Raw genomic sequence first — 25,287 nt, 5'->3', positions numbered from 1 at the left:
AAGTCAAGAGCCAGATGCTTAACAGACTGAGCCACCCAGGTGCTCCCCCCACTCTCATGGGTCTGTAACCTATTTATTTTATAAATGGCCAATTGCAGTTTAAAGAGAACTCTCTGAATTTGCTTTTACAGGGCCAACCAGAAGTTATTTTGCATGTTTATGAATTTGTCCCATTCTGCTTCTCTCCCTTACAATGGGTCCTTTTCAAGGTTTTAACTACAAGCATTATATTACCCTTCTGACTATCCCTTTCCTCCTCCTCTAAGGATTGCTTGGAAAGGAATCCAATTGTGGGAAGATGTTAGGTCTTTCTCAAAAGCATTCCGTGTCAAATAACAAGCATCCAGTTGTAGTTCAAATAAAACCCTAAAAGTGATTTAAGTGTTAAGTCAGAGTGGTAATTACTGGTTTTGGAAGCAAATCATAACGACTTTTTACAGTTGTACTCTGTTATTCTTCCTTTCTCATTCTCTAGTCAGTGTTCTTCATTACATCACCCCAGGAAAATACACAGGGAGAAAATATAGCAAGGCACATGAGATGGTCCAACACCCCGGTTACCACAAGCAGCCTGATAAGATTTGGTAGGTCACAAGGCAGTAGCACGACATCTGGGCCTCCTTCTCTTACTTTCCTTTTTCCACCCTCAAAACTATGCATGTAAGTACCAGTGAATCAGTTAACCAAAATATATCAAGTATCTACTACTGGTTGGGGAGGGACTTGTTAAGCAAGTCACAATTTAATGATACCTCTAGATGCACTCTCATTTGTTGAATGAGTTGTTGAATACAGGTATTTGGCAGCTGGCCTTCTGTGAGGTAATTTGGGGCCCATGATCCTTATTGATCTACCATCCTCTAGGGCCTCCCATCCTCTGCATGGAGTCAACACCTGTGTGAAGAGAGAATAAAGGAGCAGCAGGAGGTCTCCTGGTCTAGGCCTAGAAGTTCTGTACATTATTGTCACTGATGTTCCAGAACGTAGTCGCGCGGCCACACCAGATAGTAAGGCAAACTGAGAAATGTGGTATAATGTTGTCTGGGAAGGAAGGAAAATGACTGTAGTGGATGACTTGCCAATGTTTGTCATACGACATGAGAAGTATGGTATAAAGGAAACAGCTTGCTTGTGTTCCTTGCATTGAGGAGGGCACCTGTTAGGATGAGCACTGGGTGTTGTATGGAAACCAATTTGACAGTAAATTTCATATTTAAAAAAAAAAGGAAGAAAAAGAAAAAAATGTTGACTTTTTTTTTTTTAGATATCAAGATGCTTTAACTTACCAGTGGATTTTATCATTCCATGTATCAGGGTATTTTCTAGGGCATGGACACAATAAATAATTTTAGTGAGTAAAAAAAAAAAAAAAGGTATTTCTGGTAAGAGCATTAGAATAGTTGATGTCAGCAAAAGTAACCATTAACTAATTCTTCAGTACAGATACCCCAGGGTGACTGGGGAATTTTCTCTTTGTGACACCTTGCCTTTCTGTCCCTGCTTCTCAATTCTTCCTGTCATGGCCTTTGTTCAGGTCATTTCTATGTTGGTTGTGTCCACATGGAACCTCTACCTGCCTGGCTTCTGGGAGAGGACTATCTTCTGAACATGTCTTGTGTTTTTCTTTCTTCTGCAGGCTTGCTCACATATTTTACTCTTACCTAATGCTGTGTAAAAAAACAAAAACAAAAACAAACTATCACCCCAAAGCTCAGTGGCCTAAAGTAACAATAATTATTTATATCTCTTATGGTTTCTGTGGGTCAGAAATTTGGGGAGCAGCTTAGCTTGCTGGTTTTGACTTGGGGTTTCTCGTGAGGTTTCACTGAGATATCTACTGGGGTTCTTAGTCATCTAAAAAATTTGATTGTGGCTTGAGGATCCCATGGTGGTGGCTCATTCACATGGATGGTGAGTTGGTGCTGGCTGTTGACAAGATGACTCAGTTTCTCTCCATGTGGGCTGTCACCAGGGCTGCTTGAGCAGCCTCCTGACGTGGCAGCTGTTGTCTCCCAGAATGAGCTTTTAAGAGATCACATACATTCCACGATGCCCTGTATGACCTGGCCTCAGAAGTCCTGCACTATTGCCTCTGCCGTACTCTGTTGTTTATCCAGAACAGCCCTGATTCAGTGTGAGAAGAAACTACACAAGAGCATGGGTATCAGGAGACAAAAACCACTGGAGGCTGTCTGGGAGGCTGACCACCACCCATACTTTGCATTTGGAATATATCCCCGCCTCAATCGCAGTTTTGCAAAATTCTCTCCCACTTTTTTTTTTTTAATTTTTTTAATGTTTATTTATTTTTGAGAGAGACAGAGACAGAGCATGAGCAGGGGAGGGGCAGAGAGAGAGGGAGACACAGAATCCGAAACAGGCTCCAGGCTCTGAGCTGTCAGCACAGAGCCCGACGCGGGGCTCGAACTCACGGACCATGAGCTCATGACCTGGGCTGAAGTCAGACGCCTAACCGACTGAGCCACCCAGGCGCCCCTCTCCCACTTTTAACACTCAGTTCAAAGCCTATTCTTTCCATGAAGTCGGTTCTGATCACTCAACAACTAGGTTTCCTATCATAAGTCTTACTGTTCTTACCATACATATGGCCTTTATCCTTTCATACCTTGTTTTGAAGATGTACACATCTGTCTTTGCTTTCAGTTGGGATTTAAGCATTTGGAGACATGCCCTCTGTCATATAGTTCGCATTCAAGAAATATTTTTTAGGTAGATGAATGAAGGGCTGAATGAGGACTCCAAGCCAAAAGCCCTGGTTCTCCTCCTGGGCACTTTGCCCTGCTGCTTGGCCTCAGCCCACTCTCTTCCCCTCAGTCATAGTTTCTTTATATAATATAAATATAATAATACTTACCCACCTTTCCTTACAGAGGTATGGTTTTTAATGTTTTTTTTTTTTAATTTATTTTTGAGGGGGGGAGGTGCTGAGTGGGGGGGAGGGGCAGAGAGAGGGGGGATACAGAGGATCTGAAGCAGGCTCTGTGCTGACAGTAGAGAGCTCCATGAGGGGCTCAAACCCACAAATTGTGAGATCATGACCTGAGCTGAAGTCAGGGCTCAAACTCATGAACCTTGAGATCATGACCTGAGCCAAAGTCGGATGCTTAAACAACGGAGCTACCCAGGCATCCTATAGGGGTACTTTGAGATTTGAAAAAGGTAGCCTCAAGAAAGAGTTTTCAGGTATATAAACAACAAGGGCAAGGTGAGGTTACCTGGGTCACCAGTGTTGGCTGAAAGGAAGCCTGTTGTCACAGGTGGAGGTCAGTCAATACCTTGATTTCATCCTCAAGGAATAGTTAACACCTGTATCAAGCTGTCAGCATATAAATGCCCTTCATTCCAGCAGCAGCTGCTGTCAGCATAGTTCATGGCTTGTCCACCCTCGGCAAAGAGGACTGCCTGAACCAGGGCTGAGCCCCTTCACAGTCGCACTCTGGAAATGTTGAAGCTCAAAGGTAAGGTCTTTTTTTTCTGGTAGAATTCTCTGGTGTCCTCCTCCTTCGTGTAGTACGGGTTTTCAGTTTTTCTGTTATAGACAGTTGACCAGGTGCAATTTTTTCCAGCCCACCCTTTAAAAGATATTATTCTAAAAATTAACGTAAATTCATCTCTCTTTTTGGGGTACAGTTGAGGCATTTTCATACATGTGTAGAATGACGTAGCCACTACCACCACAATAGGGATGCAGAGTGGCTCTTTCACCCCAGGCAAGTGCTTGTTGCTTTCTCTTTGTAGTTGCAACCGTTCCCCGCCCCCCCCCCCCAAACCAGGGGAAACCACTGTTTTGTTCTCTATCACTACAGTTTTGTCTTTTTGAGAATGTCCTGTAAATGGCATCCAATAGTATGTAACCCTTAGGGGTTGGTTCTTTTTACTTTACATGTTTTCGGGATTCATTGCCTTTGTTTCTTTTTCTTAATGGGTAATATCACTTTGTAAGGATGATGTATTCGTTTGTTACCCATTCACCTGTTGAAGTGCTTTTGGAGTGGGATTGCTGGTTCACCTGGTAAATGTCCATTTAGCTTTGTGTTTAGCTACCAGACTGTTTTCCAGAGTGGCTGCACCATTCCAGATGCATTTGCACCAGCAATATATGAGAGACCCATGGTTCCTTGTTCTCACCAACGCTTAGTTGTGTATTGTTTAAAAACAATTCTCATAGATAAGTATTGGGATTTCATGACTTTAATTTGTATTTCCCTTGAAGGTGAAAGGCCTGTTCAAGCCTTTGCCCACTTTCTAATTATGTTGTTTTCCTCCTGTTGAATTTTGAGAATTACCAATGTATTCTGGATATAAGAGTGCATATAGATTCTGCATTATACATGCATAAATTCATGAGATAGCAGAGATTTTAAAAAAATGGTCCTTCAGATCTTGGCATACTTTCCCAAAATGCTCGCTAATACTTACTTTTCAGTTTCCTTGGTGCATTCCGTCCAGGTTCTATTCCTGAGAGACACACAGTGGAGTGTGCTTACTCCATTTTATCCAGAACTGGAAGCATTCGATGTAAATCTTACTCTTCTTAGTTCTTCAGATTTCTAGTTTCTGTGTTCCATGAAGGTCAGAAGCAAGGTTTATCATCTTTGCATTGCCCTCTGAGCCTGGCAGAGTACCTTGAATGAGATTTTGTGAGTCACGTATTCGACCAGGGAACACTGGGATGGTTGTGTCTGCTACACCATGTGGAGTCTCAGCAAGAGTGGCTGAAATGGCTGGATACGTTTGTGACCGTTTGATTGTGGTCCTGTATCTGGGTCCTAAGTTCTGCCCATCAGCTGGATTCTTCTGCTCTGTGCGACTTCCGCCTGCGCTATAGTATCTGAAATGGCTTCTTGACTCCTGTGTCTGGTGCCAAAACTAAGACCGCTAGAGCCGCTAGGGATGGCTGGCGGTTTGTTCTCCATATGATTTCATTTGTGCTTCCTCACAGCATGGCAGTTTCAGAGTAGTCAGACTTCTTACATAGTAACTGGATTCCCCAAAGAAGTTTACCTACTTATTTCTAATGTTATTCCACTTTGTGGTACCAGTGCATTTTTGTAAACTACCTTCGATTCATTTTAGAACAAGGTGGAATATAAATATGTAAATCAAGGGAAATATAAATTAGGTATCGAGGGAAGATAAAGATGTGTGAAGTTGTTTCCCTAAAGGAGTTTAGAGTCACGCTGGATAGAAGAACTGTAGTCATTAAAAGTTGGCAAGCAGTAGGAAGTGGAGAACATTTGTTTCCTAAAGAGTTGTGTATACAGTGCTATAATTTTTTTTCAGGAAGCAGTGAACACTTCAGGCATCATAAAGGAAGTGGATTTGAGCTGTTTTTCCTTAATTTTTAAAGAGAGAGAGTATTTGGACCAGCTGAGGGAGCTGGAACAATCCAAAAGAGCAGGTGGTTTATGAAAATGTAGACAATGTCAGAAAAGTATAAGGCATATTTTGGGTCCTGGCAATCAGCCAGTTTGGTGCAGTCTGTCCATTGAAATTCTGGGAAGGCTGTTTTCCTTGCTTATGTGTCCATTCACCCATTATCTGGTAACTGTACCTAGGTTTCTTTTTGGGTAACCATCCTCACACTACTCCAAGCCCAGTAGGGAACCATGGGTTTAAGGCTAACCAGAGGAGTACATTCCATGGGATAAAATAATGATTCACGAAGTCAGCAAGATGGAAGGGTAAGAGGTCACAAAACTCACCTCTCTCCTCCTCCCCAGCCCTGCCAGCCACCCCACCTCAAAGAAAAAACAGTAAATAAGTACAAACTGGAGAAAAAAGCTCAGGAAAGGATGCATAAGCCACTCTAAGCCAATAATGCATCCTTATTTCAGAATGGTCAGAGATAAGACTCTGTTACACATATAGGAAATGAACATTTGAACCAAGTATCTGAGAAGAGTGAGGTGGTGAACACAGCATGTAATTAAAGAAAAGGCTTATGGGTAAAAATCAAAAATACTGTGCAGGCTTACAAGGCCTTCTGTAATGTAGTGCTACAGTTGTCACTGTCTTTGCACCTTTGCCTTCCCTGTATCTCCCTCCTCACCCTAAACTTGACCTGTTGTGTGTACCAGATGCCATTCTCTGAACATTCCTTGCTCTCTGAACTTCATGTCTTTGCTGATGTTCTTCCCTCTCTCAAGTGGCCTTTTTTTTTTTTTTAATTTGGAAAGCTCTTTAATCATCCCTGTGGGCCCACCTAAGTGAACTTTTCCTGTACAGAATTCTGACCCCCCCCAATCACCACCACCGAGGTTATTGTGATTCTTCGTCTACTTCTCCATTATAGTATTTACTTCATTGTTGGTCATTGTTTTCATCTGTCTCTCCCATGATTGTGTGAGCTCCTTGAAGGAACAAAATCTTAAAACACCCCAAATCCCTTCAAAGCATTTAGCACAGTACTTAGCATCTCCTAGACAGTAAGTACTTAATAAATGCTTGAGGAATAGGTAGTGAGTACATTAATTAGAAATGGCGGGTAACAAATGAAGAGAGACCTTGCTGGAGCTCCCCGGCTTCTGTCATGACTGTTCCTGGAAGCTCTTCCATCTGTGCCTGTGGATTACTAGGCATCTCTTACTTGATTACCATAACTTGTTTCTCCTGTGTTTTCCAGTCTCCTTTTAGCTAGGTGTGGCCATGAACGGATTTTTTTTCAGTGGGGTGTACCACTTCCAGGCCTGGACTTCCATGCTCCATGGAAATTTTCCCTTATTTCCCATTTCACTGCCTGGGGAATGCCCAGAGTGACCTTGGAAGCCAAAGATTAAAAGCAGCCTAGGCTCTGTCAGCCTGAATCCTTAGTTGACTGCATGAAACAGAACCCTTCCCCTATCCCCCTTTTTGCCAATCGAGAACACCTGTGCTGAACTACTACACAGAGAGAAACTTCCCTGTGTCAGCCACTGTACTTTGGGGGTCTTTTTGCTTGTTTCCAAACAAACTTTGCTCTGACTCATATAAGACTCAATAGAATTTTGTCAGTTAAACTAGATTCTGAATATGGTGAATATTGTATACAAGGCAGGACTTTGTTCTGGAAAGCCTTCCTGTTGTCTCTGGCCTTTACTTTTTTAGAAAAAGGTCACTCAAGGTATGAGGCACCTGGGCACAGTTTTAGAGCAGTAGGCTGAAGGTGAGCAGGTTAGTTCTATTCCTGGGTCTGCCCCCCACTGGCTTTGGGTTCCCAGCCAAGGAAAATGACGGCATGGATGCTAAAACAGCCACCCAAGGGGAAAACCCATAAAAGCAACAACAATCGCCCCAGCAGAAACGCAGGTGATGGTGATTTCTGCTGCAAGAGAGAATAATGTTCTTATGCCTCCTCTCTTCCAGGCTTCACTAGTCTTAATGCATGATGCCTTCCAACCCTACAGACTCTGCTTACTGATTCCAGGTCTGGCCAGCTGCGAGGAGCATTTGACCTTTCTCTAGTGCCGGCAGACTGCAGATGCACCAATCAAAATGTCTCTGTCCTTGTCAGTGTCAACTTTCTAAGCCATGGGATGAATATTGAGTTTATTTAGTTAAAGACAAACAAATAAAAAATGCCACGAGGAAGAGCACTATTGCTGGAACCCGCCAATCAGTGTTTCCAAACCGCAGACTTTACTGGCCTGAAGTGTAATCTGTTTTTACAGAGCCTGTCCCCAACACATCCACGTCCTGGGAACAGGCTCCTTGAGTGTCCATTGCCCACCCAGAGGAGGGATAGCTATTTCTTATCTTCTTCTACCAGACTTTTCTGTGTTTGCTTATGTGGGGAAGGAATTACAGCAATTGTTTCTCAGGGCCAAAGTTCTCAAACAGTCAGATCTCGAATTCTTCATGCAAGGGATTAACACTTCACTCAGTCTCCTCACTGGAACCTTTCATGTCTCTAGGACTGAATGCCCCATGATCTGGCCTTGGGCCCTAAAGGAATTGCTACCACTGACCTTTAAGTAGGCATCAGAATCTCTTGGAGAATGTCTTCTAAATGAGTATTGGCTTGCATGGTTCACTCCCTAGGATTCTGGCTCCATACATAGCAGGTGGGGTCCAAGATTCTGCAGTTTTAGTTGTCACCCCAGGTGAATTTGATGCTGGTGGATCTGAGATCACACATTTAGGAACATCCCTTCCTATTGGCTGTGGAGTAATCTTTTAAAAACACAAATAGGTTCATAAATAGCACTAAATTTTTTTGATGACTTGCAGTTGCCATCAGGATCTGGTCCAGACTTCTTAGATGGCTAACGAGGGCTCATTGATAGGGAAGTAGCCTTTGCTTCTCTAGCTTCACCTCTTAGCACCTGTCCCCCTTGTCCTCTTCATTGCCGTCATTTTTCTAATCTGTTTGTACTGCTTTCCCTGCTTTGTGAATGTTACTCTCTGCCTGGAACACTGTTGCCCCTCCGCCCAGTCTTTACCTGGCTAATGAATAGGCAAACCAGACCTCCTTTCTCCTTGGGAAATCTTTTTCTTATTTTCTAAGGAGGTGCCTCATGTCTTGCTTAGGGCTCCCTGCCTGCCCCTCTGGGGAGAGCACTTGGCACTGTGTGTTTGTTCGCCCTTCACTGGTCTTTGTCTCTGACCAAAGCCAGGGCTTTTGTGGCAGGAATCATGGACTTGTCTTCTGGTCCCCAGGAAGTTTAGTTAAGGGACGGGACTGTGGTGGGCAGAAGTGAGCCTGAAGGTTTGCTCTTTGAGGTCTCAGCCTATAAAGGATCAGCAAACATTGCTAGAATAACGTGGGAACTGCTTCTGCATCCACCAAAATGGGCAGTCTGATGAAGAAGTAATAAAACATTTTTCCTGGTGTATATCTATCACTGTTAAGTATTTTTGCAACCTCATCTCACTTGTGCAGTCAATACGAGTTGGAAAACAGAACAAGAACTGGCCTAGTACCGTTGATATGCATGCTGGAATGTTTCAAGACTGTTATAACCCAGGTGCTTTTAATTCAGAGGCCCCACCCAAATGTCCCAACACAGGAAAATAACCCATATTCTGATAGAACCTATGTTCTATCTCACTGTATGATTTAAGTAGAATTGCTGAAGGTCAAAGGAACCCAGGTCGCAGCATGAGTGGAGAAGAGCCGTGCCTTCTTGACCTGCTCCCATCAGGACTGCTTCCTGTGAAGGAATATTCCCAGCAAGTCACTGTATGATTGGGTCTCCTTATTGGAGAAATTTAGCCTTCACCTTAATGAATGTGATGGCCTCATGCCTCCTTGGCAAAATTGTCAGCATGAAGAACCTGGCTTGGGAATTAGTTCCTCATTTTTTGCTCAAAAAGTTTGCTGAAGGGAAAGTAACATGGAGAAAGCAAGCAGGTAGAGTTCCGCCTGACTGTTCCATGCATGCACCTCATAATCCACACAATTAACCCCAAAAGCCAAGCTCCCTCTTTCTTACTCCCCTGGGGAAACAAAGTAAATAAAAAAAGAAACTAAGCAATGTTAAGAATAGGAAGCACTTGCTCCCTTTGAGAATTCAGAATGTGGGTGCCCACCATCAATTAATACCAGGGAAATAACAGGAAATTCTCTGGAGGGAAATGTGAAAAAGGGAGGCACTTGCTTTTGAGCTGTCTGAATAATGAGCCTACGGAAAGCCAGTATCTTTATTTTTCAGGCTGTTGCTACCTTCTCGTGAATACCATTAGTGTATTTCCTTCCAATAGCTTTTAGCCTTCCAGGGAACAACAGAGCCTTGCCATTCCCCTGGCTTCCCAAGAGCCTGCAAAGCAGACATCCCTGATCCCATTCTCTAAATGGGAAAACAGAGGCTCAGAGGTTGAGTGATTTATTTAAAGTGCAGCATAAGCAAGCAAAGAAGCCAGCAGGAGATAAGAGCTTGTCTAACTCCCCAGTCAATTTTCAGTTCCCCAGATAACAAAGAACCTAAATAAACCTACATCAACACCATATGGTATCAGCAAAGCAGGGGGATGTTGGGCACTTGTATTAAAATGTGCTATAAAGGAAAGATAGTTTGGATGTGTGAATAGTCAGGGAGCAAACTATTGTTTTGATAATTCTCAACATTTTTAGTTCAGTAACCCAGTATGACATAAGTTTTGATGGACTAGACAACTTGACTAATACCTATCCAGTCCTTATTTTTAACAGAAAATATAATAAGTCACAATTGTTATGAATACTCAATAGGTAACAGCTTAATTATGCATGCTTAGAACTCTGGCTTATAAATATGCTTCTTGGTGGGAAATCTTGAGGACCCTTTCAAGAACTTGCCTTGAGTTTTGAAATGAAAATACATTTTATTGTGTTCTTGTGTGATAAGCTGTTACAGAATTTTCTTCAGTGCCAGTAGGAAATGTAGATTTGGTTAAGCTACACTGCAAACCTGTTAACCTATAACAGTCACCAACTAATCCAATGTACGGCCCCCTGGACACAGTGATGCATCCCACTAGGCTGCCATGAGGGCAAATACGATTTGTCTATAGAATTAGGCTTCGCAGTTAGAGTCCCTGTTTTGGGTGTGATATCCTGTGGACTGCACGCAGATTTAGTGTCCCCAAACAGATGGGCTTTCCCTTTATGGGCCACTCTTAAGTTTTCTAGGCAAACTGCAGCTGCGCTAATGTCCCTTTGTGTAAAGGAGTGTTTAAGTTGAACCACTTCCCTTTACCTGATGGGTATTCAGGGTTTTGAGCCAGGGACAACTGGGATATGCCAACATCTGCAGAAAAGGAAGATTTCCTTCTTCGTGCTCTTTAGGATTGAGTGTGAGAGGCAGGAAAAGCTTCTCTGGGTAGCAGTGAAGGTCTTTAGTTGCAAACAACAAACACACTGTAGCTAATAGAAGCAGGAAGGGGAGTTTGGCCAAGGATTCGTGGTGGATTATGAAGTTTCTAGGAGCTACGTTGAAAAGCTAGGAGAGTTTGCAGATAGGAGCAGTGCCCGTGCCATACTGCCAGAGTGTTCCACAGGAGTCCTGCTGCTTCCAAAAGCTGGATGAGTCTCTGCCTTCCTCCAAGAATGTTTTCCTCATGGCATTGTCTCCTTTATTCTTTCAATCTGAAATATTGTCAGTTATTAGTAGATTGGTGACAACTGGGTCACATTTTTGAAAACCTATCTCTAGCTACAAAGGAGCCTGGGAAAGCAAGTGTCTCACCTCTACTTTGGGCAGGCAAAAGATTTCCCAAACGGTGAAAGGATGTTCAAAATATAGATGGTGACCCACAACATAAACTATTTCTACTATGTCTACTGTTTGACTGTTTAACAGTCCTATAAACTTTGTTCCATACTAAAATTCTAAAGCCCTCCAATCTCAACAACAAAATGCTTCCGCCCAACATCATGCAGTAATTCCTTGTAATGGAAAAATGTGCCCACCTTCTCCTCAAAAAGGGGGTCATGTCTTCTCACTTGTCTCACCAACCTCTTAGCTCAAGTCACCAGGGGATGTTCACCTTCTCCAACTCTGTTGCAATTTCATCTTGATATTCTGTGACCCAGAGACTAAAATGTAAAGTTAATTACCATTTGATGTTATCCACATACCCTATAGAAAAGGGAAGGGAAACAGAAGAAGGGGAAGAAGGAAGAATACTCAGTACATATACATAGAAAGGAAGAGAAATAAATGGCTGCTGTTATCATTGTCTCCGCAAGTGGTCTCATGCATGTGCATGGTTTAAATGACCTCATCCTCCACAGCCATGCCATGTTCTTTTTGTCTCCAGAACCCGTGTGTCAGCACGTTACAATTCTTTACCTGACAAGGTGACTCCAGCTTTCACTTCTCAACAAATGGAACCTCCTCTTAGCAGTCCTTCGTATGTGTGGTTGCCGTGGAATTTTACCAGTGGACATGGCAATACGCAGAGGGACCCAAAAGGATCTCCTGGGTTCCCAAAATAGCCTTTCTACAAAATGGCATAAACTACCCTATATTGCCTTGTTAATCAGAGTCAATCTTCCCAGTCAACACTGAAAACCCCTTTGTTGCCTTTTTTTCCAGTGCCATGAAAGTCTAAAATATCCTCCTGATAAGGAGTTTCATTTTCTAATTCTATGAAACATTCCATGCTCCTGATAGAACTCTTCTTCCCTTGACCACCCAGACTTTAACATTGGCAGTGTCCATAATTGCAGGGATTGAAAACAAAACTTTTTCGATAAGATCATTAGATGTAACATTGAGAGCTGCCCTTTTGTTTGTACCTTTTGGTTTTAAGTTCTGTGTACTTTGGTTATAGAATTGAAAATAGTGTCATACATTTATCATAGTTCAGAGAATGTGCTACGTCTTATACACACCACCCCAAATTCCTAAGGTGGTGTTGGTCGGCTGGCACCAGCTGGCATCATACCGAAGAATTCAGTAGATCTTTTCCACCATTCTGCAAATCCAGTTGCTTTTTGGTGATAGACCATGGGAATTCCGAATTTCCTGAATCATTGAAGGATTCTTAAATATGCTCAAGTAAAATTTTCTAGGACTCATTCTTCCTACTAAGGTGTTAACTCTGGTAGAAGACACTTGGATAAGCTATGATTTCAAAATTTGTTGACCCCATAAGGGTTTAACTCTGACTTTAGCCTGAAAAGTACTAGAAGATACTGTACTTGGAGGACCCTGTTGCTCTGACCATGCCGTGAGCAGAGTTTAAGCTCCCTAGTGCTGATGGAAGTAATCCTTGAATTATTCATGCCATTCACATTGTTTTCATGCCAACCCTTGTTTTCATGAGATATGAATTCCAGGTACTGCAGGCAAATATTTAAAATAATTTACCAATGTCCCATCTGCTAATGCTGTCTGGGGTTTTTACTGCCTTACTCTCACTAGATGGCCCATTCTTGTTGTGTTTGTGACCCAAAATCACTCCTCAAATCATTTTCTGTATTGATCAAGGGGTTCTTAGCTGCAAACTACAGAATCCACTTAAGCTAACATGTGCACAGGTGTAATGTATTAAGCCATATTAAGCAGTTCACAGAGGCCAGAAGATCAAATATAGAGGTGTTAAACCATAAACAGGGTCCACATGACCCCGAGCCTGCTGCAGTGGAAGCCCTCCTCCTGCTGCTGCCAGCATAGCCCTATGGCTCACTTGGCTGATGATGGGCATGGGATGCCTCCACTAGGACTTGGGATAGGGCTTCTTCTGAAAAATGGCCCACTCTCTCTCCAGCACAGTCTATTCAACATTTCCTACTACATGTCACTCTCTTCTAAGCTTAAATCTCACAAAGAAACATTTGATCCTAGGTCCTTGTCATGTAACTGTGCCCTAGCCTGCAGAAGAAACTGGGAGATGTAGGGTACTGCAGGATTCAAAAGGTGGGAAATTTCCTTGATAGATCAAAGATATTCCAAGCATAAATAATGTCCATTACCACATAAAGCTAGTTCCCATTTTATTTTATTTTTAATGTTTATTTATTTTTGAGACAGAGACAGAGCATGAATGGGGGAGGGGCAGAGAGAGAGGGAGACACAGAATCGGAAGCAGGCTCTAGGCTCTGAGCCATCAGCCCAGAGCCTGACGCGGGGCTCGAACTCACAAACTGTGAGATTGTGACCTGAGCTGAAGTCGGACGCTCTACCGACTGAGCCACCCAGGAGCCCCAGCTAGTTCACATTTTAATTAGAGTAAGATTGTTTGATTCTGAATAATATATTACATCAACCCACTGGTACATAGGAAATCGTGAATGGAATCTAGGAAGGGACTTCCAGAAGTGATCTGATTGAGCCTCAAATATTTGCCTCCTATAAATGAAGTGTACAGAATTATTTATTCCCATTGCACTGGTGAGGCAAGTGAGTCCTAAGGAAGTCAAGTGTCCTGCACACTGCTATTCAAATTCCCACCGAGATGTTATCTTTCTTAAAATTTGATTTTAATGCTAGGCATAAGTTGATACATAGAACAAGGCTGAACAAGTAGATTGACAGGAATGCTCAAAGACTTCATATGTTTTTTGAAAGGAGCCTTGGGAATTTTATACAATGTACTAAAAAACAAAACAAAACAAAACAAAAACCAACCCAGCAACTGTAGTGGACATCTTTTGTTATGTGCTTAACATCTGTTCCCCTTTCTTTGGGTAGTAGAATTTACTGCTAGGAATTCCACTCCCCTACATTTTAGCCCTTGTGGTTGGCTAACCTTCTGTCCTTCCATTCCCCAGCCCTGGATGAATATATAACACAGCTGTGAACAATCAGAATATTCCATCTCCCTGCATTGTGGATAGCCATGCCACCCAAATCTGTGTGCTAAAACTCTGTCTTTGGTGGGAATACTGGGTGAGGAACTCCCTTTCTCCCAGTCTTCAAGTGGCAGGTATATTCCTAGAGCTCCTGGGGTCCCCATACAGATGGCTGCCTGAGAATAAGATCAACACTGAGAAAGCCAGAACTGAGGGGTAGGGAGAGTCTGGATACTGATGATCTTTGTAAGCCTCTGGATCCAATCAATCAGTCCACCCCCAAGAATTTCAACTATTTAAGCCACCAAATTTTTTCTGTTTTGATTTTTGTCTCACATGACTTTTTATCAAGTTTTTTACACTTGCACCCGAAGGAGTCTTACCTGATCACCCATAAGGAGGCTTCTACATTGTTGTGGCCTCTGTGGTAACCTCTGGGTGAGGCATGCAGCCTCTTGGAGTGCAGGATATCAGAGTGCCTTCGAGGTCACTTAGTCCAGTGCCCTCCACTTGGCAGTTCTAGTTCCTTCAAAGGCAGTTAGGACACCAAGCACCAAGTCAGCCATCCTCACTCCCAGGTACCTCTATTCAGTTTATATCCCACACAATAAGTCCATATACCGCTTTACAGAAGTCATAAAATTAAGTCAGGATGTTCCACACCCAGGTGTATACACTGTTTTGAAGAAGGTTCCCTTAAGGCCTTGGAATTCCTATTATAGGACAAGACCAAATTGTAAGAATTAGTTCATCTTCCAAAAAAGAAGATTATATTCCTATTTACCAGTGAGGTGGAATGATTAGATAATTCCTTGAGCATTTCACAAAAAGATTATACCAAAACCACTGTTGATGTTGTCTGTAATATATGTATCATGTCCTATCACCACCATCTTGGTGCATGAGGTTATTTCTCGTGTGGGAGGGGAATCTCTCTAGTGCATTGCCAAGGAATACGGTGCTCCTGAATGAAAGAAGGCTGACAAAAAAGAGTACCTACTTAATGATACTATTTACATAAAACTCCAGAAAATGCACATCAACCTACAGCGACAGAAAACAGATCAGTGGTTGTTGGGGATGGGGATGAAGGGGTTGTGGGGGATGGATTGTAAAGGCACACAAGGAAACTTTGGAAGTGACAGGAATGTTGGGTATCTTGATATAATGTAATATATCAAAATATATATATATATATATACACACACACACATATATTCTCCAAACACATTAAATTGTATGCTTTAAGTATGTATATAAAAAAATAAATAGGTATAGTTTGTTGTATGCAAAAATCAACCTCAAGAAAGTAGTGAAAAGAGAAGTGTATGTACCAAACTAAGTAAATGAAGCATGAAATGAAGAGCAAATTGAGCTGTAAGGCATATAGGAATTTAGTGGAAGCCTCCACCATCCTGAGTGAGCCCCTTACGCCTAGAGAAGCTTACCACAAAGTCAGACGAGCTTCCCAAGCACAACCTACCTTAAAAGGCCTGTTTGTCCCATGTTTTTCCCAACCTGTGCACATCAGTACCTGAAATTCCTACCAGTATCCTCCTTCCTGCAGAGCCACTGGAAGCAGGGCCTTTTCAACAGAGTGTGTGTTTCATGCTACCTAATTAGCTAATGCCTTTCTTTATTTACACCGGTGGCTCCTAACCTTTCCTCCCGGGAACCCTAAATTATACACCAGGGAGATTCTGTGACTCAAAGGTTCAAAAGTAACTCATATTTTTTCAAGCGATGAGTTTGCATGTCAGGATAATTAGGAGAACCCCCAAAACAGCACTTAAACCTTGGGTGGCACTTACTCCTCGCCCAGTCCTTCTATCTCTAATGCCCTCCTCTGTCCCTTGATCCACTCACTTGGAAGCAAAGACAGACCATTGTGACTGTGACTGCCTCCTTTGACCCTGGCCTCATGTTGCTGTGATCCCACGGCTGAATTTTCCTTCCAGCTCTTTCATGCCTGTCCAGCCCCTCCAATCCATATCATTTATTGTACTGTTTTGTTTTTTTTTTTCTAAAAAGTCACTCAAATGGTTCTTTATGATCTACTGTGTAGATCTTTAGAAGTGCTGCTTTCCATGCTGTCCTGGGTAGCTTTGCAGAGTGATTTGTTGAGCATGATCTATCTATATGGGCCCACAGCCACTGTGCCAAGATTGGTGCGTGGGAATAATAGATAGGACTGGTAAATGTAGAGTGTAGGGAGGACATGAGGTTGAAACCAGGAACAGGAGGGTGCCAGGTCCTGATAGGGGTGCTGATAGGCTGGAGTACAGGCTGTTGGAGGTCATATGGAGACCCTGCCTACTGTTTTGAAGAAGGACTTCAAGTCTGTCTGCAGGACTTCCTCTATGTCCTCTTTCTCAGCAGTTCAGAAACATGCTGTGAGGCTCTGGACACCCCTCTTCCGGGCAGTCTATCCTCCGAGGAGCCTGGAATCCACACGTGTCTTGTTTCCACACAGAGGAAACAATTCAGATTTAAGTTAAGCTTTTAACTTAATGATGCGCTAATCTGTGCATCTTGAAGGGGACAGCATGGAGCCTTGCTTTTGCTCTTGTATCTATATCCTGGTGCAGTCACACACACAGGCCTCATTTGTGAAGATGTCTCTGAAATGTATTCACTGAAGATAATTATAGAGGTCTAACACTTCTGCTCTTCAATTAATGCTATAAAATTAATGGTCCTTCATTTTTACATCCTATGCAAATGATGGTGTCATCTCCAACTGTAAGCCTCTCTACTCGCACACTGAATATGATTAGTGTCCCTTTAAGCTGAATTAGAGCATGTGACCTTCTGGGCTATGGCAGGAGTGAAACCTTCGCACGCTATTTCCAAGGTTTCTTTATGATATGTTCTTAAAAAGCAGAAATTCAGACTTGACACCAAAACATGTTTCAGTGACTGATCCTTTGGGGCTGTGGCCTTAGGAGAGGGCAGACAGGACCTGGAGAACAGCCCATAAATCTCCTGTTTTCAGCCTGAGATTTGCCAGGCTCCATAATCAGCACATTTCCAAACAAAGGACCGATAGATTCCTGTAAGATAATGAGACAGGTATAATGGAAATGCAGTGGTACTCAAATATTGTACCCATTAGAATATCCTTTTGCAAATAGACCCAGGGGAATGCTTGGCCAGGGAGTAGATGTATTTTCTTGCCGACAAGTTCTGAGAACTAACAAAAATGGCTGGCACCGTAGCTCAGAAAGGGAACCATTAAGATTATTTTATTTCGAAGACTGGAGCAACAAAAACTTAGGACTTGGTGGCTGCTGACAAGGATGGTGACATGTTTCAGGAATCACAGTGCGTGCATATCCATTCCAGGAGATGTGTTCCTGCACTGCAGGCAGTTCGCAGGAGCTGAAGATACTGGAGAGCTCGAGTGCCCTCACACCCAGAGTCTGTATCCTCACTCTGCTTTGGAGAGTTTTGTCAAGTAATGGGATTCCAGCTAGTAGTTGAATGCTAGGGAGAGGGAGCACTTGAAGAGGACTGGGGACTGAGGAAAGAGATAGAAGGGACATGAGAAAAGGAGAACATAAAGAACCTTGACCAGAGGAATTGAATCATAGGTTGATGAATTTTGAGGTCTCTGGCAGCCAGGATCGCTTGGATTGACAGATGCACTCCTGAAGCCAAGTTCAGAGTCATTCATGCTTTGTGATCTGCTGAATTGCGTGAGAGACAAATATTCAGAGAATTTTTGTCTCTGAGGCAAGAGAGAATTCCTTGGCCACAGGAACCCTGACTGTGAGTTGAGAAAACTCAGAAGCCTGCAAGAAGCAGGTTTAAATAGTGTACCTGTAGCCGCAGGTTCGCCCGGTGGGTAATGGGAGTTGAGTGTAGGGAAACTGCTGAGTTTTTGCAGGAGGGATGTTGCATCTCAGTGAAATAAAAAGTTGGCAGTGTGGGTGGCATCACTTTGCACAGCCATGTTGCTGGTTTGTGAACAGCTGTGGCTGTACCAGGTAAGCAGCCTTCCTGGTGTCCTGCTCCTTCAGAGTAAGCCTTTCAGGGAGATGCCCCAACACATGGTTATGGATCTGTAGGATGAACATGGGGGCTGTATCAGAAATAGGAACTGACTTTTGTGTGTATAATGAGGGAGAGAAAATCGTATTCACCAGAATTCCTCTTAGAGCTCTGAATATATTCGAATGAAGAAATATTTTAATAAGCCACTTGGGGTGGAGGGTGAGACCCAAGAGTATCGTCAAACTAGAGAAGTTATTATTAAACTGCTCTGCATGTGATAAGGAGAGGAATTTGTCATAATCATAAGAGGGAAGAGGAGAGAAAAGAAAAGTGAGGGGAAATGGGGGGGGTGTTGGTGAGAGGTGGTGCCCTATGTGAGGAGAACCCCTCTTCATGGCTCTGACTCCAGCCCCAACTCTTAAATAAAGTGAGAAAGCTCTTCATGGGTTTTTTTTTTTTTTTTTTTTGAAGATCCCTGAAGGAGCTGAGTTTTGGGTCTGGTTAAAGTGGGTGAAATAGAGGCAGCACCCATGAGTGTGAGCCTCAGTGGGGAGGAGCCCACTAGAGTGTTAATTCTGGGCAATCCCAGGATCACAGCACAAACATTGGATTTTAATGGGTGGTAGAATTGGTTTTGAATCAGGTTCCTCTTACTTGTCCAAAGGCAGGGCAAGTGGGAGTGTGGGCAGCTGAAATCTAGGTTAAGATATATATATATATATATATATATATATATATATATATATATATATATACACACACATATATATGTATGTATATATGTATACATATATATACATATATATACACACACACATACATATATGTATACATATACATATATACATATATGACCATAAAGCAACTGGAATATCTGAAGATGCCAGTTATTAGTATATTTTGTATGAGACATGCTATTTAAAATAAAAGGAAATATTATAGAATCTAATGAACTTGGAGATAGGGTCTTTACAGAGGAAATTAAGGTAAAATGAGGTCATATGGGCAGACTATAATCCATGTAATTTACTTGGGAGATAGGGCTTTCAAAGAGGTAATTCAGTTAATCTAAGGCCATTAGCGTGGCTCCTTGATCCTCTATCACTGGTGTCCTTATAAGAAGAAATATCAGTGTCAGGCAGCCAGGCACAGAGGAAAGACCTTGTGAAGAGGCAGCAAGAGGGGGTTGTCTGTAAGATTAGGAGAGAGTCCTCACAGGAAACCAACCCTGCTGGCATCTTGGTCTTGAATGTCCAGCCTCCAGAACTATGGGAAAATAAATGCCTGTTGTTGATGGCACCCACTCTGTGGTATTTTGTTCTGGGAGCCCAAGCAGACTAATCACAGAAGGGAATGAACCAATACTTGATTAACCTGCTCAAATGAATCCCCAGCTCTTCTCCCCAGCAAGCATCTCACTCTGCTTGCAGACCCCGCCTTCTTTCTCCCCTTGCTTTCATTGCTTCTGGAACAGTCTGCTTCACGTTGTGAGACTCCTGTCCTGGTGATTGTACATCGTCCAAAAGATGGGGAGAAGCACCACCTAACTTGTGGAGGGTGGGCATTCTGTGAGGCCACTCTGGGTCTTCCACCTGTCCACTTCTCGGCCTGCCTTTGTCTTCTGTGGATGCGAATAATGAAACTCTGAGGATTGACAATAAACTTCATATAGTGAAAAAAAAAAAGAATATCAAATATCTTTCACAAAAAAAAAAAACCCTGAGGAGGGATGGGCATTTTTTTTTAAATGATAATAATGAGTAAACTACTCAAGAAATTACACAATACATAGGAGGCTGTAATTCTGCTTTTCATCTCTCCTAAAAGAGAAATTTTGTCCCAATACTTAAAGCATTTATTGTATCTTAAAAGCACACTCTTATTTCTGGTTCAGAGACTTACTGTGGCATTTATAATTATATTCTGGAGACAACATTGTTAAAAATTTGGGTTTTTTTAAAAAGTGATTTTTAAAAAAAATATGTAATTACCTATTCTCCCAAAGTGGTGTGATTTGCCTTTTTTTTTTTTGTCATAACTTATCCTAAACAACCCATTTTTAAAGAAAAACTCCGAAGTAACACATGGGTGCCTTGGCCTTGGCATAGTTAAACTGCGACACATGGTGATTTCTGCAGGAACATTAAACTGAAGTCATAACAATGGGTAATATTTTAATATAATGGAAAATGATCATTAACTTTTCTCGACAGGAAGGAAATGAATTTTCCTCCTTGTACACATTCTGAGGAAAGTAGGTATGAGAACATTTCAAAGGCTGTTCTAGCCAACCAGAATAGGCTGCAAGAATCCTACTGACGATAGCTTTACAGAGTCTGGTGTCAGCAAACTTAACCGATAGAGCTTGAGAGGAAAAGAACGTGGTTCAATAGGTGTAAAGGAATAGGTGTAAATGAACTTCAGATTTTAGAGTATGATTATTCTTGCACAGAGTCAAGTACCTTTCCCAGGAGTCTTTCTCAAATCTCAGGTGAATCACTATTTTTATCATGTTTTCTCCCCCACCCACTCATAGCAGGTAGACTATTAAACTTCCATAGGCCCATTTCAACTTAAAATGGTGCCCAGTAATATGCTAAGTATGCCTTTATTGAATGTCCTGTGTAAGTCACCAGTGCTTCAAGGTATTTTTGTAGATATCTCGGACTAAGGTATAAATTGTGTTTTCAGAAGTCGTGAGTCTCAAAAGTTGTCTTGGCTATATTTTGATTTTGTCCCGGTCCCTCAGGCCACCACCCCTCAGTGATTCTCACCTTGTCCCACCTCTTGTAACCTCTGTGTCTTTTTCATTTTTGTCTGTCGCCATAGTCCTTAGCTGCCCAAATACAAACTGTCGAGAATAAACACTCGAGGATTCTCCTCCCAACATTTACATCCAAGTCAAAACAAAAGGGAACAGAAGCCAGATTCATGAATTCATTGATGAAACATCAATGAGGGAAATACAAAGAAAGCAGACTGATTCTTAACCCATCAAGACAAAGTAACCAATTGATTCAGTCTTGCCATTTCAGTGTTTTTGGAGATCATGGACACACACCTCTGAGGGTTTCCCCTTGCATCCCACATTGCTTGTCTTACTGGTTTGTGGGTGGGTGTGTACCTTCTGGCTGTTCACTATTACAGAAATGGCGATCTGGCACTTGATCCCCTCCCCCACCATCACAAAGCAGCTGGTTGTTACACAGACTGGGATCCGCTCACCACCCACCTCACCCACTTTAACAACTGTTGGCACGGGAGTCTGCAGCGACTGTCGCAGATGTACACTCCTTCCCCATGATGCCGCCCCCCACAGCAGTTCCCTTGCATGATGACCCCTGTTTGTAGCTGGCAGGACTTGTCTGCAACTTGCATCATTAAGAAAAACCTTTTCACGCCTCTCCAGGTTGTCATAACAGATCAAATTTTTGCCTACTACATTACTCCCCTCCCCATCCTCCTGACGCCCATTGAGGCCCTGGGAAAGGAATTTCTGCTGGAAGTACTCCTACTCTGGGTGCTTGTGAATCTTTGGCAAACTCTGCGATGGCCCTGTCCTTCCTCTCCCCAGTCCCTTTCTCCTCGTGGGCATAAAGAACTGGCAGAGAACCGCATTCCTGCCCTCCTGTCACCGGGCTGGGCTGTTCCTAGCTGTGCTGTGCTCCCGTCAGGCTTGGGGTCCTCACAGTCTGGCAACAGAGTTCTTCTGTGAGCAGTTCTGGAGGGGCATAGGGCTTTAGTGAACAACAGAGGAATGACAAGATTTTTAAAAATCCCATCTCGAAGTCGGCAAAATCAACCAAACAGCAAACAGAAACAAAACAGAAACAGGTTTTTAAAAACGAAAGTCTGACTTGAGTCTCGGCTATCAGGATTCTGATGGATTCACTACTGAGTGATAGCCCATGAAATATATTTTGTCTGCTCTACTTCCCACCCTCTCTATATCTTTGCATTCTTCCTCCCCATACCCTTTTCATCAGGGTCTTAAGCCCTTACAATAAAAAGTAAAATCAGGATGGAGTTGGAGAGGTCTGGGAAAGGACGGAGAAGCCAGTAAACATCAAAATCAAAATGTCTTTCCATCTTTTCCTCTTACTTGCTACTTTGCCCAAATGAAGGAGATCTTCCTTCAGTCCCTCCCTCCCTAGCCAGGGCCACCACGAGACACTGGGTCTTAATTTTTCCCTCTATTTGAAGCCTAGTTTTTTTTTTTTAATTAATATACTAATACAGGGAGATGTCTAGAAATAGAAAATACTAGAAAGAAGGTTGGGACATGACAGTGCTGTTCTTGGGACAGTGAGGTAAAATAGAGAACCTGAAGTCAGTAACTGCATCCAGGTAGGTCCTTGTAATAAAGGACTGTCCCCTATGCCCACTATAGTTGCTTAGTGGTAAGGACAACAAGGACAAACCCAACGTGTTGGCTGCTGATGTTCATTCAGTCCTCACTTCTGCTCACAGTGCTTCCTGGCAGTCGTCCGTGGCGCCATATGCTTTGGGGAGGTGGGAATGCTGAATGTTGAATGCTGTGGTAATGGGGAATTGAGTCTTACTGCTTCATAAGATTCCGGGTGGCAGAATTGTTCTGAAAAAGAACATGTCCCTGTAGGTGTGTGATGGGAGTCTCAGGACAGGACTCTGAGGGAGTCCTGAGGGACTCTTCAGGGAGTCTCTCCTCTATACTGTTAGTTATATGGGCGAGGAAATGAAGATCCAGAGAGGCAAAGCAACTTGCCCAAAGTCACATCGGTGGTTAGTGCTTAGGTACAGCATTAGAATTCACATCTGGAACTCCTGATTTCTCACGTCCTTGAGACCAATGCACCACTCGTGAACCTCAGGCTTCAGGCCACACCCTGAGACTTTAAGGGTGACCCTAAAGGTACTGATGCTTCCCATATTTTTAGCCAGTAAGGTATCAAGAATGTTTTTTGCTGTCTTATACCAAGCAATTAATATGAAAACACGAAGAAGTAATATAAAGAAAGAAATATGGCTTTCTAGTCAAAATCAATAGCAGCTCTGCATAGACCATGGCTTATGCTCTTGGAACCTTGGTGTCCTAGTCTGGAGATCATGGTCATAGCTTAGGATACCACCTCTTGTGAACATGCACGGTAACAGATGCAGAGCATCAAGCAGAGAGACTGGCATATAGTAAATACCTAATGACAGTTATTTTAGCAGGAAGTAAGTGTCCTCTAAAATCCCACAGTAAGCCCTGAGCCCAAGAAGCTAGGTCACTGGGACAGAAGCCTGGAGTATTTGTGGCACAGGAAGAAGTCTTGTCACATCAAGGTCCCTTCAACTGCTGTTAAAGCCCAGGCAATTAAAATTCCTAGACCAAGGGCACTTGTGTATGGACATATGTATTGGAATAACTTTTTTCTGATGAGATGATTTCCCAAAAAAAGCATCTAAGAAAATCAGTGTCTGAAGTGGTATCTAAAGGAGGAAAAAGTGGTTTTAGAACTTTCCAGTGATGTATGGATGCCTGGTGAAATAAAAAGAGAGAAATAGGCTTGAATGAGAAAAGAATTAACAGGAAAAAATGTTTTAGAAAGAACTCAGAGTCAGAAGAGGGAGAATCAAATCTTAACTTTGCCTTAATTGCTGTGTGACTTCAGAAAAGTCCTTTAACTCCTCTGTGTTTCAGTCTCCTCATCCGTTAAGTGAAAATAAAATTAAAGGCCTCATAGTGTTACAGAGATAATGTATAAGGAACTCTTTTGACGAAATAAAATGTATACACTTATTCATTTTAAGTATATAACAAAGATAGTTATTCAGATTTTTTTTAATTAAAATAATTTTTTTAAATGTTCATTTATTTTTGAGAGAGAGCCAGTGCACGAGCAAGGGAGGGGCAAAGAGAAAGGGAGACAAAGAATCCAAAGCAGACTCCAGGTTCTCGACACTGTTAGCACCGAGACTGACACTGGGCTCAAACCCAAGAACCCTGAGATCATGACCCAAGCCAAAGTCCGATGCTTAATTAGCTGAGCCACCCAGGTGCCTGAAAAGTTACTCATATTTGATTAGGTTTCAGAATTGGCTTTTTTTTTTCTTACAGAGCAAGGTAAGAATTAAAAAGAAATAAGACTTGTGGTTCTGATTGATGTGAGCTTAGTTTCTTCTAATGCAATCCTGCCCTTGAGCAGTGCACTGTTTCACACATGTCTGTCTGAACCATCTGACTTGCGTTTGCCTCATGCTTGAGACCCAGCCCCAGAGAGGGGACGATTGGCAGGAGGTGGAGGGAAGGTCAGTTCAAGTGGCAATTCCTGGAGCGTGGAGAGGGCATAGCCTACTTTTCTCCATAGACCCCTCCTCGGAGCTACAGTAAAGATTGGGCACCCCACGGAATGGGGAAGGAAGGTGAAAGGGGAGGAAGAATGTTTTCTGAAAATATAGCCGCTCTTTTGGAATATAGAGAGCAGGTGATCTTTATTTTGAATTGTCCTTCCCATCCTGGAATGTGCCCCCATTGCCCTGGATAAAGGTAGGCAACCTTGTTCCTATCTCTGTATGCATATGAGCACACATGCAAGTACACACACACACACACACACACACACACACACACACACACACAGGCAACACAGCTCACGGGTTCTGCAACATATCTTTGCCCGGTGTGTGCATCCTAGAGCAAGTCCCACTCACACATCTGAAGCCCAGCCAGGATGTGAGCTCTGCTTCCACTGGCAGCATCCCTAAAGAGTGATTTTCATTTTGGGGTGCCTGGGTGGCTCAGTCGGTTAAGCATTTGACTTTAGCTCAGATCATGAACTCACAGTTCATAGGTTGGAGCCCCACATCAGGCTCTCTCCTGTCAGCAAGGAGCCTGCTTTCTGTCTCCCTCCCTCTCTGCCTCTCCTCTCTCTCTCTTTCTCAAAAATAAACATTAAAAAAAGTGATTTTTATTTTGCAGCTGGTCTAATAAAGAGGGTCAAATTGCCAACATCATAACAGACTTATTCCTTGATTAGAATTATTTGAAGTTGTACTCTTGATGATCCAGGCACCCAGATACTCAAAGCCAGGGAAGACAAGGCAAGTAA

The 25,287-nt window shown here is 42.7% G+C and overlaps 1 long non-coding RNA gene across 1 annotated transcript in view; it reads left to right on the top strand.

Moving 5' to 3' along the window:
* Window positions 1–25,287, top strand: part of LOC109246378 (uncharacterized) — a 152,889-nt gene that overhangs the window by 103,783 nt on the left and 23,819 nt on the right. The window lies entirely within an intron of this gene.

Source organism: Panthera pardus, unplaced genomic scaffold (genome assembly GCF_024362965.1).
Source record: "Panthera pardus isolate Hobbes unplaced genomic scaffold, ASM2436296v1 HiC_scaffold_2, whole genome shotgun sequence".
NCBI classification, from domain to species: domain Eukaryota; kingdom Metazoa; phylum Chordata; class Mammalia; order Carnivora; family Felidae; genus Panthera; species Panthera pardus.
Note: the sequence above shows the minus strand (reverse complement) of the source record. Positions and strands in the feature narration are given on the sequence as shown.